At 38.9% G+C, this 13,242-nt stretch overlaps 1 protein-coding gene across 2 annotated transcripts in view; it reads right to left on the reverse strand.

The window, feature by feature from the left end:
* Grm8 (glutamate metabotropic receptor 8) overlaps positions 1–13,242 on the reverse strand; it is a 724,606-nt gene that overhangs the window by 412,376 nt on the left and 298,988 nt on the right. The window lies entirely within an intron of this gene.

Consider the following 13,242-nt stretch of genomic DNA (forward strand, 5'->3'; position numbering starts at 1 on the left):
AAAATAAATCTCCAGTGAATGTGAAAGTCAGTCAGTCAAAGCAAAGGAGAAAAGGAGGCAAATAGGATAGAGAAAGAAAGGTAAGAGGCCTTGCATCTGGAGGGAAAGAAAACAGTCCTTAGTAGCTCCAGGAGGAATGCCCAAGGGGGCCAGACTTCAACAACAGGGGCTTTTCCTTCCTTTTTTCCTTTTATCAGTAAGCATAAAAAAACTACCCAAAATAACACCTGGATCATCCTTTTTAGAGCTCATAATATACATTTCTTCTATTTTTTTTCTGCAGGATGTTTAGGATTCAATTTATTTTTGCATGGGTGCCATAGCACAACATGGGCATAAAACTGTAAAAAATTAAATAGCTCAAAAAGTGTAGGTGGCTTCTCTGGAATTTGTGCTGAATTAATTTTTAGAATGCAGTACTAGAATTGCTGCACATGTGTTCTATTATTAAATATCTAACTCTTCTAAATTGGGAAGGATAATAACAAGCAATCTTGTGGAAAGCTGAAGACCTAAACAATACAATTCTAAAACCAAAATAAAACTGGTGTTATTGTTTTTTTTTACATTTATAATTGTTAAAATATCATTGTGGCATCAGGGCATAGAAATCTTAAAGAAAAACTTCTAAAGGAAAACAGAAATAAATATTGTTATCTTAGCATTAAAACATTATGATTAATTTTAGTCTTTATTCACAAAAACCCACAATTAGCAGATATTATGGATATGTGTGTATACTTTTTCAAGTTTGGTTTGCTACTGAGCATGTTATCGTTAGTATTCTTTCATAAAACTACAAGAGAAACCACAAAAATAATATTCACATTGGAGCAAGATGATAAAGTTAAATGTTAACACACGATTGTTCCTTGTGTTGTTGGGAGTCACCATTTTCACCCCTCTTTGCTGGCTTGATATAACAAATGTTACTTATTCTTCTTATTCTTAGGCATATAGGTCATGACCAATATGTCACAGGTCTAAATACCACTGCAATGTACACTTCCTTTATATAACTCTTTTCTTATGTTCCTTTTTCTATATATCTAAAAAATCTTCAGGACAAGATGAAAATACTTACAGCTTTTGGTAAACAGTGCCAAATTATTTTTCGAAAGATTTATAACAATTTAGGCCAGATTATACTCACAAATATAATCCCAGTGGCTCTGGAGATGGAGGCAGGAGGATCAAGAATTCAAAGCCAGCCTTAGCAAAAACAAGGCTAAGCAACTGAGTGAAACTTCGTTTCTAAATAAAGGGTACAAAATAGGGTTGGAGATGTGGCTCGGTAGTGGAGTGCCCCTGAGTTCAATCCCCGGGACAAAAAAAAAAATACACACACACACACACACACACACACACACACACACATATATATAGAAATTTATACCTTTAGAAACAATCTATGATTATTAAGCAGCCTTGCCAATATCAAATGCTATATTTTTAATGTTTTCCTAATCTAATATCTAAAAAAATGATATCTCGACACACTTTAACATATAGATGTTAAATTTTAGGTTTACTATATTTTATAATAATTAGCAGAAGCTGTAAGGAGACCTGAAAGTTAATAAATTTTTAAATTATGACTCATAGACTTGTGAAAGGACTATAGATAATATTTAACCTAGTCTTTCACCCATGGAGAAATTTTTATAGCAATATCTTTGATGGACACCTGGCAATCACCCTAGACTGCTGCTGTGCTTAATTGCCTTTGTCCAGTGCATTACTAAGTCCTGCTGTTTCAAGCCCAAAACCCCTCATGATTTGCCCCACCCTTCTCTGGCCCCCTGCCATGGCCTTAGTTCAAGCCTCCATCATCCTTACACTTGGATTACCATAATAAACTTTTCCCCAACACGTCTGCCTCTAGTTTAGTGCATGATACTGCACTGTACATGGTCTAAAACATCAATCTAATGGTGAATAATACTCCTCTCCTTAAATATTTCAATAGCAGGCCATTTTGTTTAGGACAAAAATCTGAACTTCATGGCAGAGCAAATAAAGCACCTTATAAAATACTTCAGCTTTTATTCTCACTTTGCACCACTAACTAAACACACACTGAACACCCACAAAAGGTGTGCACGTTCAAGCCTTCATCTGGAAATGTCCTGAGACTCATGTCAGAATGTACTCCTCCAGAGGTCTTTCCTGACTCCATATCCTCCTGGGGTGGGCTGGTCATCTATGAGCCCATCAGCAGGGATGAGAACCCTCCCATGGAGCATTTACTCCACTGCATCGTGGCTGCTTATTTAACTGCTTATCTTCCTAACCAGCCTCTTGTCTCCTTAAGGTTAAAGATGTGCCTCCAACTCTGGGTTTTCAAAGCCCTGCAAAGTATATGCTCTTAGTGTGGGTAAACACTTGCTTGTTACATGAAGGAGTGATTCAGCCTCTAGTAAATGCCTTCTGGTGACAGTATCTCACCAAACCTTCCATCCTGATTTTTCTGATCTTCAAAAACTAAAGAGCTGCTTTTAAACTTCTGCAACCTCTGACTGGGCACGCAATCTGCTGAAATGTGCAAGACACTGTTAAAAGTATTTGTTGGCCTGGAAGACACATGAAATTGGTCCTCTTGAGTGACTTACTAAATAGAATACTGGATACCATCTCAGATATATGCATTAAAAGTGAGATCTACTTTACCAAGAAACAAATAACAGAGTGTGGAGAATTACAAAACCAAAGGAGAAAGAGGGAGGGAGGGAGGGAGGGAGGAAAAAGAAAGGATAGAAGAGAAGAAGATAAAAGAAAGTGTGGATATTTCTAAGCAAAAATCATACTCATACGTGATGCAGGACCTCAAGTCCAAATAGGTTGTCTCAGAAAACCCTCCTGCCTCTCGGAAAAGGCCATCTGAAAGAAGCAAGTCTGGAAGCAGGCTGCCCAGAGGCAAAGGTGTTGATGCATTTAATAGGCTCTGGCAGCTGCTTTCACATTTATGCAGAATGGAGGAATGAGTTGAAGCAAGAGAAAGGGAGAGGAAAAGGAGTAAGTGCATTTGTTTAAAGTAATGGAAATAATAAGTAAGCAGGAGGATTAGGGAAGATGTCATACATTTATTCTATAAGCATAAAAATATTTAAAAATAAAATAGTCCAAACACTTAAAAGAACGGAATCACTCTGTTGCCTCATTTGAAAGGGAATACAAGTTCTTATAATCTATCCAGTGCTGCCCAGTAGAACTTTTTGTGATAATGGCCATGTTCTATGGCTTCCCTGTCCATACTGTGGCCACAAGCAACATATGACTACAGGACATATGGAATGTGGCTACAATAATTACAAAACTAAATTTTTAATTTTTATTTGATTTAAAATGCTACAAGATTTTTTAAATAGTGAAACAAACTAAAGGAATTGGATGACTTAAAGAACAAGTTTACCTGTTTGGGGGATAGGAAATTATAGTTTCAAGGTCTGCACATTTATAATGTACTTTCATGTATTTTATTTAACAAGAGGATAAAAACTAAAGAGGAATGTGGACTCTCCATCAACAGAGGCAATAACAAAGAAATGAGGGTCCCTTGTCTTCTCACCTAGTTAGAATGCAATTCTGTGGAGCAAGGAGCTCACTGAGTCATACCGAAAAGTCAGGGGACAACAGTGAAGCAGACTCCAGAGCCAGACTGCCTGTACTCAGAATACATTTCTGATTTACTAGCTGGGTGACCTTAGTCAAGTTACTTAGCTTCTCTGAGCCTCAGCTTCTTCCTCATTTCAATGGGAATGGTAGTAATGTTAAACTCATAGGTTGATATGAGTTAACACATGCAAAATAGTTAGAGCAGTACCTGGCAGACACAGTAAATTGCTCAACATGGTTGGTAACTAACCGAAAGAACAGCAGTCCTACAAATGCACAAAGCAGTCTCTTTTGGGAAGGTACACTTCTCTGGTCATGACAAATTCCCTTTCTACTGTGATATGTCTTAGCCCATGAATGTTAGATGAGGTCTCTGGCAAGGTCCCAGACAAGAGAAAACATAATATGGAACAAAAGATAAAAAAAGGGTCTTGAAGCAAGTTTCCACTTCCTCTGATAATCCAATTCCATCATCCTACCAGACAAATTTTAATTCTACTGTGTCTGCATGGTTACTTTTCCTTCCAACTTCTAATGGGTCAGAAACAAAAGATTATGAGCTAATGATTTCTATTGATTATTACATGCCTTCATGGAGCCCAGCAATGTGAATAGTAGTCACAGAATTCCTGAAGCCCTCCTCCTTCATAGTTTGCAACTGGGATGTTCTTTGTATTCATAATCCTTGCTGGGGGCAGGGGTAGTTTCCACCCTGGCCTGCTCCTGAACTCTCTCTCTCTGCTTTTCCAGCCTCCACTGTGCTCTTCCATTTGGTTCTCATACGCCCCTCATCTCTCCTTCCTCCTCTCCAGCCAGCTCAACACTTGGTGCAGCTGGACAGAGCTTTGAAAGTTTTTAGGGAAAACTCTCAAGGGCAGTAAAATCATTTGTAAGCAGAGCTGATTCTGAATGCATTGGAATGGAGATGAAATACAGAATACCCCAAAAGAAAAGCATTAGTTAAAATAGAGAGGATAAAGAATCATTTTTATGAGTAATATGAAATAAATTTAAGATTTTTAAGCTGTTACAGAGCTAACAAGCCAGGGCACGTGGCAAGAGCTCCAATAATTGCTAGGAAAGAAAATGCATGAATATTTTTTAACTCCCCTCAAAATACAAATTCAATGATGTGCTTTGAATCAGTAGAAGAAAACACTCAGTTTGTGAAGATGCTATGAAAAATGATAATCTCTAAGGCTTTATGAATTAATCCTTACCTGGGGCATGCTTTTGCATGCCAAATGTAAATTATTCTTCATAAAATAACACTGAGCATAATAGGAAATGTAGCTTGTAACTAGGATAACAAACAATAGATTAATAGCACTTCATGTCAGCCAGAAATAACTAAAAAGTCAAAAGCCCAAAAATATATTTATCAAGAATTCATAAAACATTTGCTTTAAATAGAAGGAGCCAAATTCTAGTCATTTTTTTTTTTTTTAGAAAATACTGATGATTGTTCCAATAATATCAGAGGGAAGAAGTCTCACCAGGACACCTGAATGATGTCAATAGGTATTCACAATTTTTCATTTTCTAATTTGAAATTGAAAAAAGAAAAAAACCCATAAGAAGAAAAACAGTCTCCTGTAACCATCTGAGTTACTAATGAGTTCATGGCTTCCTCAATCTCACACAGTATCTACACAAATGCTTCAGCAGGTGCTGCTTAAGTGACATCAGCTCACATTACAATACTTTATTCTCTGATGTGTGCAATAAATTACAAATACTTAATAATTTATTATGGTTGTTTTAAGAGCATCACACAGCATTTTGCATCTAACTCAAGAGAAAATAATTACTGACCTCACAACAAATCCTAAGGACCATTTTTATACTCACTTTGCTAATATTTCTTTTAACAATCTATAATTTCTCCTCTAAATTTTAAAATAGCATCTTAATTAGGATCTAATTTAGAGACGAACCTTCCCAACTACTTTATTTAGTTTTGACTTTCTGTGAGTCTTCTTTAATGTTCTTTGTAGTATTTGAATATTTATTTATTTATCTATTTATTTATTTATTTTTAAGATGGACTCTCACTCTGTTGCCTAGGCTGGTCTCAAAGTCCTGGGCTCAGGTAATCTTTCTGTCTCAAGACTCCCAAGTGACTGAGACTACAGGCAATGTAAGTTCCTGCCCAGCCTGGACAGTTCTTGAAATATAGTAGAAAGCCAAAATACACAGGCTAACATTCTTGATGCCAAAAGAAAGAAAATAAGGAAAGTCCCATTCATGAACATAATGTTTATCCTTAGCTAATCATAATGTTTATCCTTAGCTAATCAAATAAAGGATATATTTTTAGTTGACGAACTACAATTGAGATTGGCACCACACAGAAAATTTTGCAAACAACTGAATAAAGAATAAACACAGTACTACTAGTTATTTAAGAAATCTTTTTGAGTATTCACAGGTGGTCCACATACAGAACTTTGTGGAAGAATCATAGAGAAAAGGCAAAGCTTGGATCTTTGAATAAGATTATAGGACCTAGCCAGAGGAAATAAACAGGCACACACATAAAGGTATATTATTGAGTTCAAAAGATATCATGTCAATAACATAAAAACATGCCTAGATATTTGGAATACTGTCTAATGAACTGAATTCAGCAAAAAAGAAAAGACTTTCTTGAAGTGTAGGTTTTACAAATTAGAATATGTGAAAAAAAGAATAATCACTTCTTATGTCTAGGCAGGAGAGAATATTATTAGGTTACATGAAGTACAGGGATTCAAAAGGAATATCAGAAATGAATCCATACAATTCAGGTTGGGGAAGTAAGAAGGAGAGGCAGAGATAGAATCCTGACAATGCTTGAATTAAGACCAGATTGGCTATGAAATGAAGTAGAGAAAGAGAGTTCAGTTGTGGAGTTATCCAGTATAAAGGAGGAATAAACTAAGAGGTCTGTCAGAGTCCTAGAAATCCCCATCCTTATCCAGGAAATGCGAAACCTAGGAAGGGGATGACTCTCATAGTAAAATCTCTAGATTGTTTCACTAAGAAGTTACGTTGTGATGTCTTGGAAAAAACTTAGTCAGAAAAATGAGGATCTCAGAATCACACCTAAGCTTGGAGCACAGATGCAACATGGATTTGTCCTCAGCAGGACATAGTGAATGAACGCTTCCCTCCCTCCTCTCAAGATAGCAGCTTAAAAGAGATAGGCTCTAAATTTCAATGAAAGAAAGTAGAGGGCTCCATGAGAGACTAGGCTCAGCCCAGTTCCCACTGACTCCAACTGTCTTTCACCGAACCCACATCCCTTGTACACCCCATTGGTTTCTCATAGCATCCCATATTCTTCTTAGCCCTTAACAGTTTACAGGTGGGTACCACTGCATATATTGGTTGATTACATAACAGGACAGTATGGAAGTCAAGGCTCTGGGCTATGGAAAGAGATAACAGGATTCAAATCTTGGTTCCAACATTTCCTAGTTATAAATAAACATATTCCATACTTCATAATGTTATTGTAAAGATCAAGAGTTAATATAGGTGAATGTTATGGTTTGGATGTGAGGTATACCTCCAAAAGCTCATGTGTGAGTCAATGCAAGAAGGTTGAGAGACAAAATGATTGGGTTATGAGAGCCTAAACCCAATCAGCGAACTAATCACCTCATGAGACTGAAGGTGGGTAGGGTATAACTGGAGGAGGTGGGTCACTGGGGACATAGCTTTGGGGTATATATTTATGTCTGGTAAGTAGAGATATCTCTCTCTCTCTCTCTCTCTCTCTCTCTCTCTCTCTCTCTCTCTCTCTCTCTTTCCTGCCTGATCATCATGTGAGCTGCCTCCCTCTACCACACTCTTCCACCATGATGTTCAGCCTCACCTCAAGCCTTAAGGAATGGAGCCTACTGTCTATGGATTGAGATCTCTGAAACCATGAAACCCCCAAATAAACTTTTCTCCCTCTACAATTGTTCTGGCCAGGTCTTTCATTCACAGTGGCAAAAAAAAAAAACTAACTAAAACAGTGAGGAATGCAGAAAAATACCTGACCTGTGAAAGTGCACAATAAATAGGAGGTATACTTACTGGATCCATGACAGCAGAGACCCACTGTCCCTCAGGGACATAGCCCAGCACTGAGGAAATAGGAGAGCTCAGAGAACACGTGGAGTAAGGAGTATGTCATTCCTCTGCACTTTGTTACCCAGAAAGCCCTTGATACATGTGTGAAGACTTGCTCTCAGGAAACTAGGGGCAAGACACCACTCCTCCTTCATGCCCTGTACAACTGCTCATCATGATAATATTTAAATTTAACCAGACAGTTCTTCAATATCTTAAGGAGGCAAATTTAGAGAAATGTGGGTGGAGACAAAATCCTCCGAATCTTCAAATATGCTATCAAAATGCTTTTACATTATAAATTTTATTTTTAAAATACGTAATTCTGGCATATATTTTTAAAGGCAGACAGTTTATTCCTCTAACTTTATCAACTGAGTCTTCTAGCCACAAAATGTAATTACTTAGCCCCACTCTAAATCATTCATAAAAACATTGGTGATGGCTCGCCACAGCATGCTTATGACTTTTTAAAAATTGATATCAATAATGGTACACAGAGGTTAAACCACAGAGTTAAAAATGAACATACCAGTAATTGCTAGGCCAGAAAAAGCAGCAATACAAAAAAACTGAAAGGCAAATGAAAAAAAAATGTATCTTCAGATAAATTACTGGAGATGTCAAAGTCAAAAGACCACTAAGCAGCATGTTACTCTTAGGACCCAGGATAGAATTCTCGAGTCCTTTGTGACTGCAGTTAAGGTCAGGAGAGATGCAATATACACGTACGTGGGTCAAAAAGATGTGGGCAGAAACTAGATCTCCTTAAGCTATGAGGAATAATCTTCTCTATGATATCATTTTTAGGTTTTTGAGAGAAACTTGCCCTTCAAAAACAGTATCCTTTAGCACAAATCCCACAGTTACAGCTCAATTTCTTTGGCTAAAAAAATACATGTTCTCAAACTAGATACTTTGATTCCCTGGAGGTTTAGAGTTATGTGCTAAAAGATTGTGCCAAGTCGTGAGATAAATATGGCTTATTTTCTTGCAAATTAAGTTTTTTGGAAGATTGGAAGGAGAGGGAGATGAGTGTTTTAACTGGGAGTAATTTAAATCATTTATTTAAACAATTGGGTCCTATAGGATTCTAGACTTGTATGTATTTTAAAAAACAAAACATGTAATTACAAAGAAATATCATGCTTGTGGTAGATGACTTTAAGTCACCCTTGGTTTAGGCTAAAGGGGACTTCAATGGTAGAGATTCATAAAGAAAAGGGAAATAAAGAGGAGGGCCTAAAGGCAGAGTTCACAATGTGGCAGAGACAGCCTTGCTCAGAAGCAAGGGATGCATCAGCAAAGGTGGTAAAGACAGGAAGGAAATCCAAAGGTACCAGAACCTGCAATCCCCAATGCCCAAGCAGTAAGGCAGCACTGAAAATTGACAAAGTGCATTACCAGAGCCAAAAGGATGCTCTAAGGCAATGGGGAGAAGAGTGACAATCTCAAGGTCAGGAGGGGGCAAGGGCCAGAGCATCAAAATTGCAGCTATGTGTGGACTCAGCAAATGGAAGAGGCAGAGTGGCACACACACCACTCACATAGCCTCAGAAATGAATTTCAACAACTGTGTGTTAGGGATGATAACAGAGTTCAAACACAATAAAGAGGAAATTGCTTATGAATATCCAGATGAATTTATAACCTCATTAAACAATACACAGGTAGAGGTTCCAAACTACATTTCCCAGCCCAATTCACTTCTCCAGGTGTGATTCCTCTTCTGTGCTACCTTCTTCCCTCACCTTAAATAACCCTCACTTGCCATGATAAATTTGGAAAGCAGTTTTGTCCACAGTTTCACTGTTTGCAGGGGTAAACGAGATTCAGATCCCACAATCTCTTTATTTTGACATCTTTGCTCACCAGTGTAACACACTTGCTTTCACATTAGAACACATTAACTGTCCATAGTACACGTCACTACCAAGCCCAAATCACTCCATCTGGGGCGGCAACAATGTCTGTGTTAAGGAAAGATGAAAACTGTCTAAATCATGCCGTTTGGAGTTGTTATAAGCACACCTTTGTATACACACAAATAAGTTTCTGTGATGGAATTACAATGTGGTTGGCTGAAAGGAACTAAAAAATGATGAATATTTGGATTTAACACAGTTGATCGCTTGTCCTATGAAAGTTTTTCTGAAAACTCAATTCACATTGTATTTGTAAGAACACAGGGAAAGAGCTGAATAAGTAACAGGACTGAGGGGACATTTTTCTTCCCTATCGCTTTTCATGATGGATGGGCTCCTTATGAAGGAGAAAGTATTTAAAGCCTACCAGGAGTCCAATCATGTTTTAACCTCATTTTATAATCAGACAACAGGATTGTGGTACAGACTATCTGATCCCCCAGTGTCTACTCTCCACTGTTTTTAGTTGTAGAATCCTCTGAATTTTTTAGGCATATAGCTATCCCACTACACATCCCCATTCCCTGCAGCATACCTAGCACCCTGGTATGGGTAAAGGACTGTCTTTACAATGAGTATAATTAAGAAGGGTGCATGCACCCTCCATTTCATATTTTCATAGGAATATTGTTTATGCACCCACTCTCCCAGCTCCTACAGACTGAAAAATGGCACAGTGGTGTGACCCAGCTTCTGTACTGCAGCTGAGAGCCACCCCAGAGGACCTAACACAGTAAGAAACAGAAGGAACCTGGTCTCTAGTAGGTATTGTAAAGGAGAGGCACCAACCCAGGCTGATCTACCTGCCCATCTGGAGGCCATTAGGTAAGAGTAAACTTCTCACCTGTCTAAGCTACTTAAGTCTCTTCCTTATAGCAGTTTACTCTGTATGCTAATGTAGACTTGCTGCCTAAATGTGGGGTCTTGCCGTAATGAAACTGAAAATATCTGGCACTGGCTGAGAAACTAGGTCACAGGTGGTAAGGACACAGCTCCTACAGGGTAGAAAAAGTGGTGACCCCAGCTAGAAAAGCCACTGCTCTGGTCCCCAAGTAAAGTTAGATTGTGGCTCAGACCCTGTTTCAAGAACTTCCCAGGGAGGCATTTTTGCCCAGGACCACATAATAGGAGCCGATTCAGGTTCAGCTGCAGATATTCAGACAGGGCAGTCACAGCTTTTCCATTCAAAACTACTGCCTCCAATGTCCTTAAGGTAGAAGCCCTGAAACTGAGGGCAGGGTTAGGAATGAATATGTACTGAAGCCGATAAACAAAAGGGTAGACTTAAGAACTATAGCCAAAGGTTACTTTCATATGGAATAGACTGGAATTTTTTAAGAAATTACATTGCCAAAGAAAACAAAAACCTGGGTGACAAATCCAGTGACTGCTCAGTTACTGAGCCAAATCTCAGCTCCCTGCACCTGCACCAACAGAAAACAGGCTATCAAAGGGGGCAGTTCCCAAGGAGACCATATCCTCCAATTCACCACAGATGTGGCCACAAAGCACAAGGACTACCAAGAACAATGCACAAGGGAGTTACAGCCAGAGAGTAAGTCCAGAATGGACAAGAGGGCCTAATCAGGGCTGCCACACAATTCCTGCCAACAAAATGTGATAACTGCTCCTGACCAGTCTCTGCAGGGTGCTTCACATTGTATCCCTTTTCAAATGTGCATTTTGCAGCAGACAGCATTGTGTTTAGTGCACAGGTCATTGGGAACACATATGGCCTGAAAAAGAATTGAACATCTCACAGACATCCTAGACTCTCAGCTGGGTGCAGCAAATGGAAGGACTTTGGTTTGTCTCTGTTAGGAAGAAAATGAATATGCCCTGTGTGTGGGATGGAAATTGGGAATAGATGCTTGGATGCTCCAGGGTTGAATTGTGACTGTAAATTAACCCCAGGGTCAATTTTCCTCTTGTTTTTAAGGGACTCCTAGATAGCTTGATGCCCTCAGCCAAAGCCTACATTTCCAGTATCTCTTGTAGCTGACTGAACATAGCCACATGACCAGATTTTGCCAAAAGAGTTGTGGCTATTGACCAATGGAGTATATATTTATAAAGGAAAATTGCTTGTCCTCAACCTTCTCTCTCTATTCCCCCTTCCCATGGTCTAGAATAAAAATACAATAGTACCCACATGAGTTTGAAACCCATTAGTTGTAAGGTTCACATTTTCTGCTATTTTTCTCACCATGATGATGGACCCCACTGACCATCCAAGCAATTCTCTCCCACTCTTCATTAATACCAAAACACTGTTTTTGAGTGCCTGTTGTCCAGGGATGGAATGATTGCAAGACAGATTTTTACCCTCTGTGAGTCTAAATGGCTTCCATGAAACTGTCAATGGTGTTTTGTCTTATTAGTGCCATGTTCTATCCACTTGAGGCTTGGCTAAGTAGCAATTACAACAGTGTGTGTGGTCTAGCATCTTCCAAGACAATGATTTCACAAAACTAAAATTAAATTGGTAGGAAGAGAACTGCCCTCTTAGCCTTCAGGGAGCTGATTGGGGCAATTAGTGTCATTGTCTAACCCAACATCTGGGGTGGATCAGCAAGCTTTCTCTTTTACCCCCTAAAATGGAGATGAACCTAAAACTAAACAGCATGCTTAAAACTGAAGGGGGAAATGAGCCTTTTCTTTTCTGGATTAAAACGGAACCTTTCCTTCTCCACCTGCAATTCTAATTCCTCAGCCCATTTCGGTCAGGGCAAAAGACGTTTAGTGTTACTTCATTGTTTCATCTTTATTTTTCGAAACCATTGATTTTTCCCAGGCTAACATGTTTATATGGCTTCTCCTTGCAGGTTTCTGATTATAGTCACCACCCCAGTCTGACCCAATTTTCTAAGCTGATTTTTCTCAGCTGTGGAGCTGCCTGCTGGGTGGCATCACACTTCATCTGCTTCCACTCCCTAATGCCACAAGCCCTGGAACCATCTTGGCTGCATCTGGTGGGCACTCTGGGCACTTCATGAAAAAAAGTGGCCTTTCTCATGGAGGCCCCAGGGGAGGAGTATGCAGACTCAGGTGACACTGCTCTGTGGTTGCAGAACCAAGACCGGATCTGTTATCTGTGTTGTCATCATACAGACAAGGGTCCTTGATCCTCTATAAATCAAAAATGAAATTAAAGAAGAACTAAAGTTTTCCATTGGGTTGCTCCAGGTATGCCGGGTCTTATTGCAGGACTCCTGGCTATGAATATTTATTCCCTTGTAGTGTTTTGGCTGTCTTCTATGATTGTCATTTTGAGTTTGTTTGGTTTGTTTTGTCCTTTCTCTTCCTTTGAAGATGTTTTCAACTTTGTCCAATTGGACTATTTACTGCATGGCTGGCTGTGGCTGTCCCAACTAAGAGCCCAGAGCCTATGGTATAATCACACAGATTACATTATGAAAAGGGTATTCTGCATACCATCATTTGCTTGCTTGGCCAATTTTCCATTTGTTTTGATCTACCTTGAGACAGAGGAAACGATAATGGGGCAAAAATTCTAACATTTTAGTTCATCTTCTCTACTGAAGGGTTTTATATGAGACTGTGACCCATGTTCACATTTTAACTCCCCATTCAAATG

The sequence above is a fragment of the Callospermophilus lateralis genome, chromosome 1 (assembly GCF_048772815.1).
Source record: "Callospermophilus lateralis isolate mCalLat2 chromosome 1, mCalLat2.hap1, whole genome shotgun sequence".
Classification (NCBI taxonomy): domain Eukaryota; kingdom Metazoa; phylum Chordata; class Mammalia; order Rodentia; family Sciuridae; genus Callospermophilus; species Callospermophilus lateralis.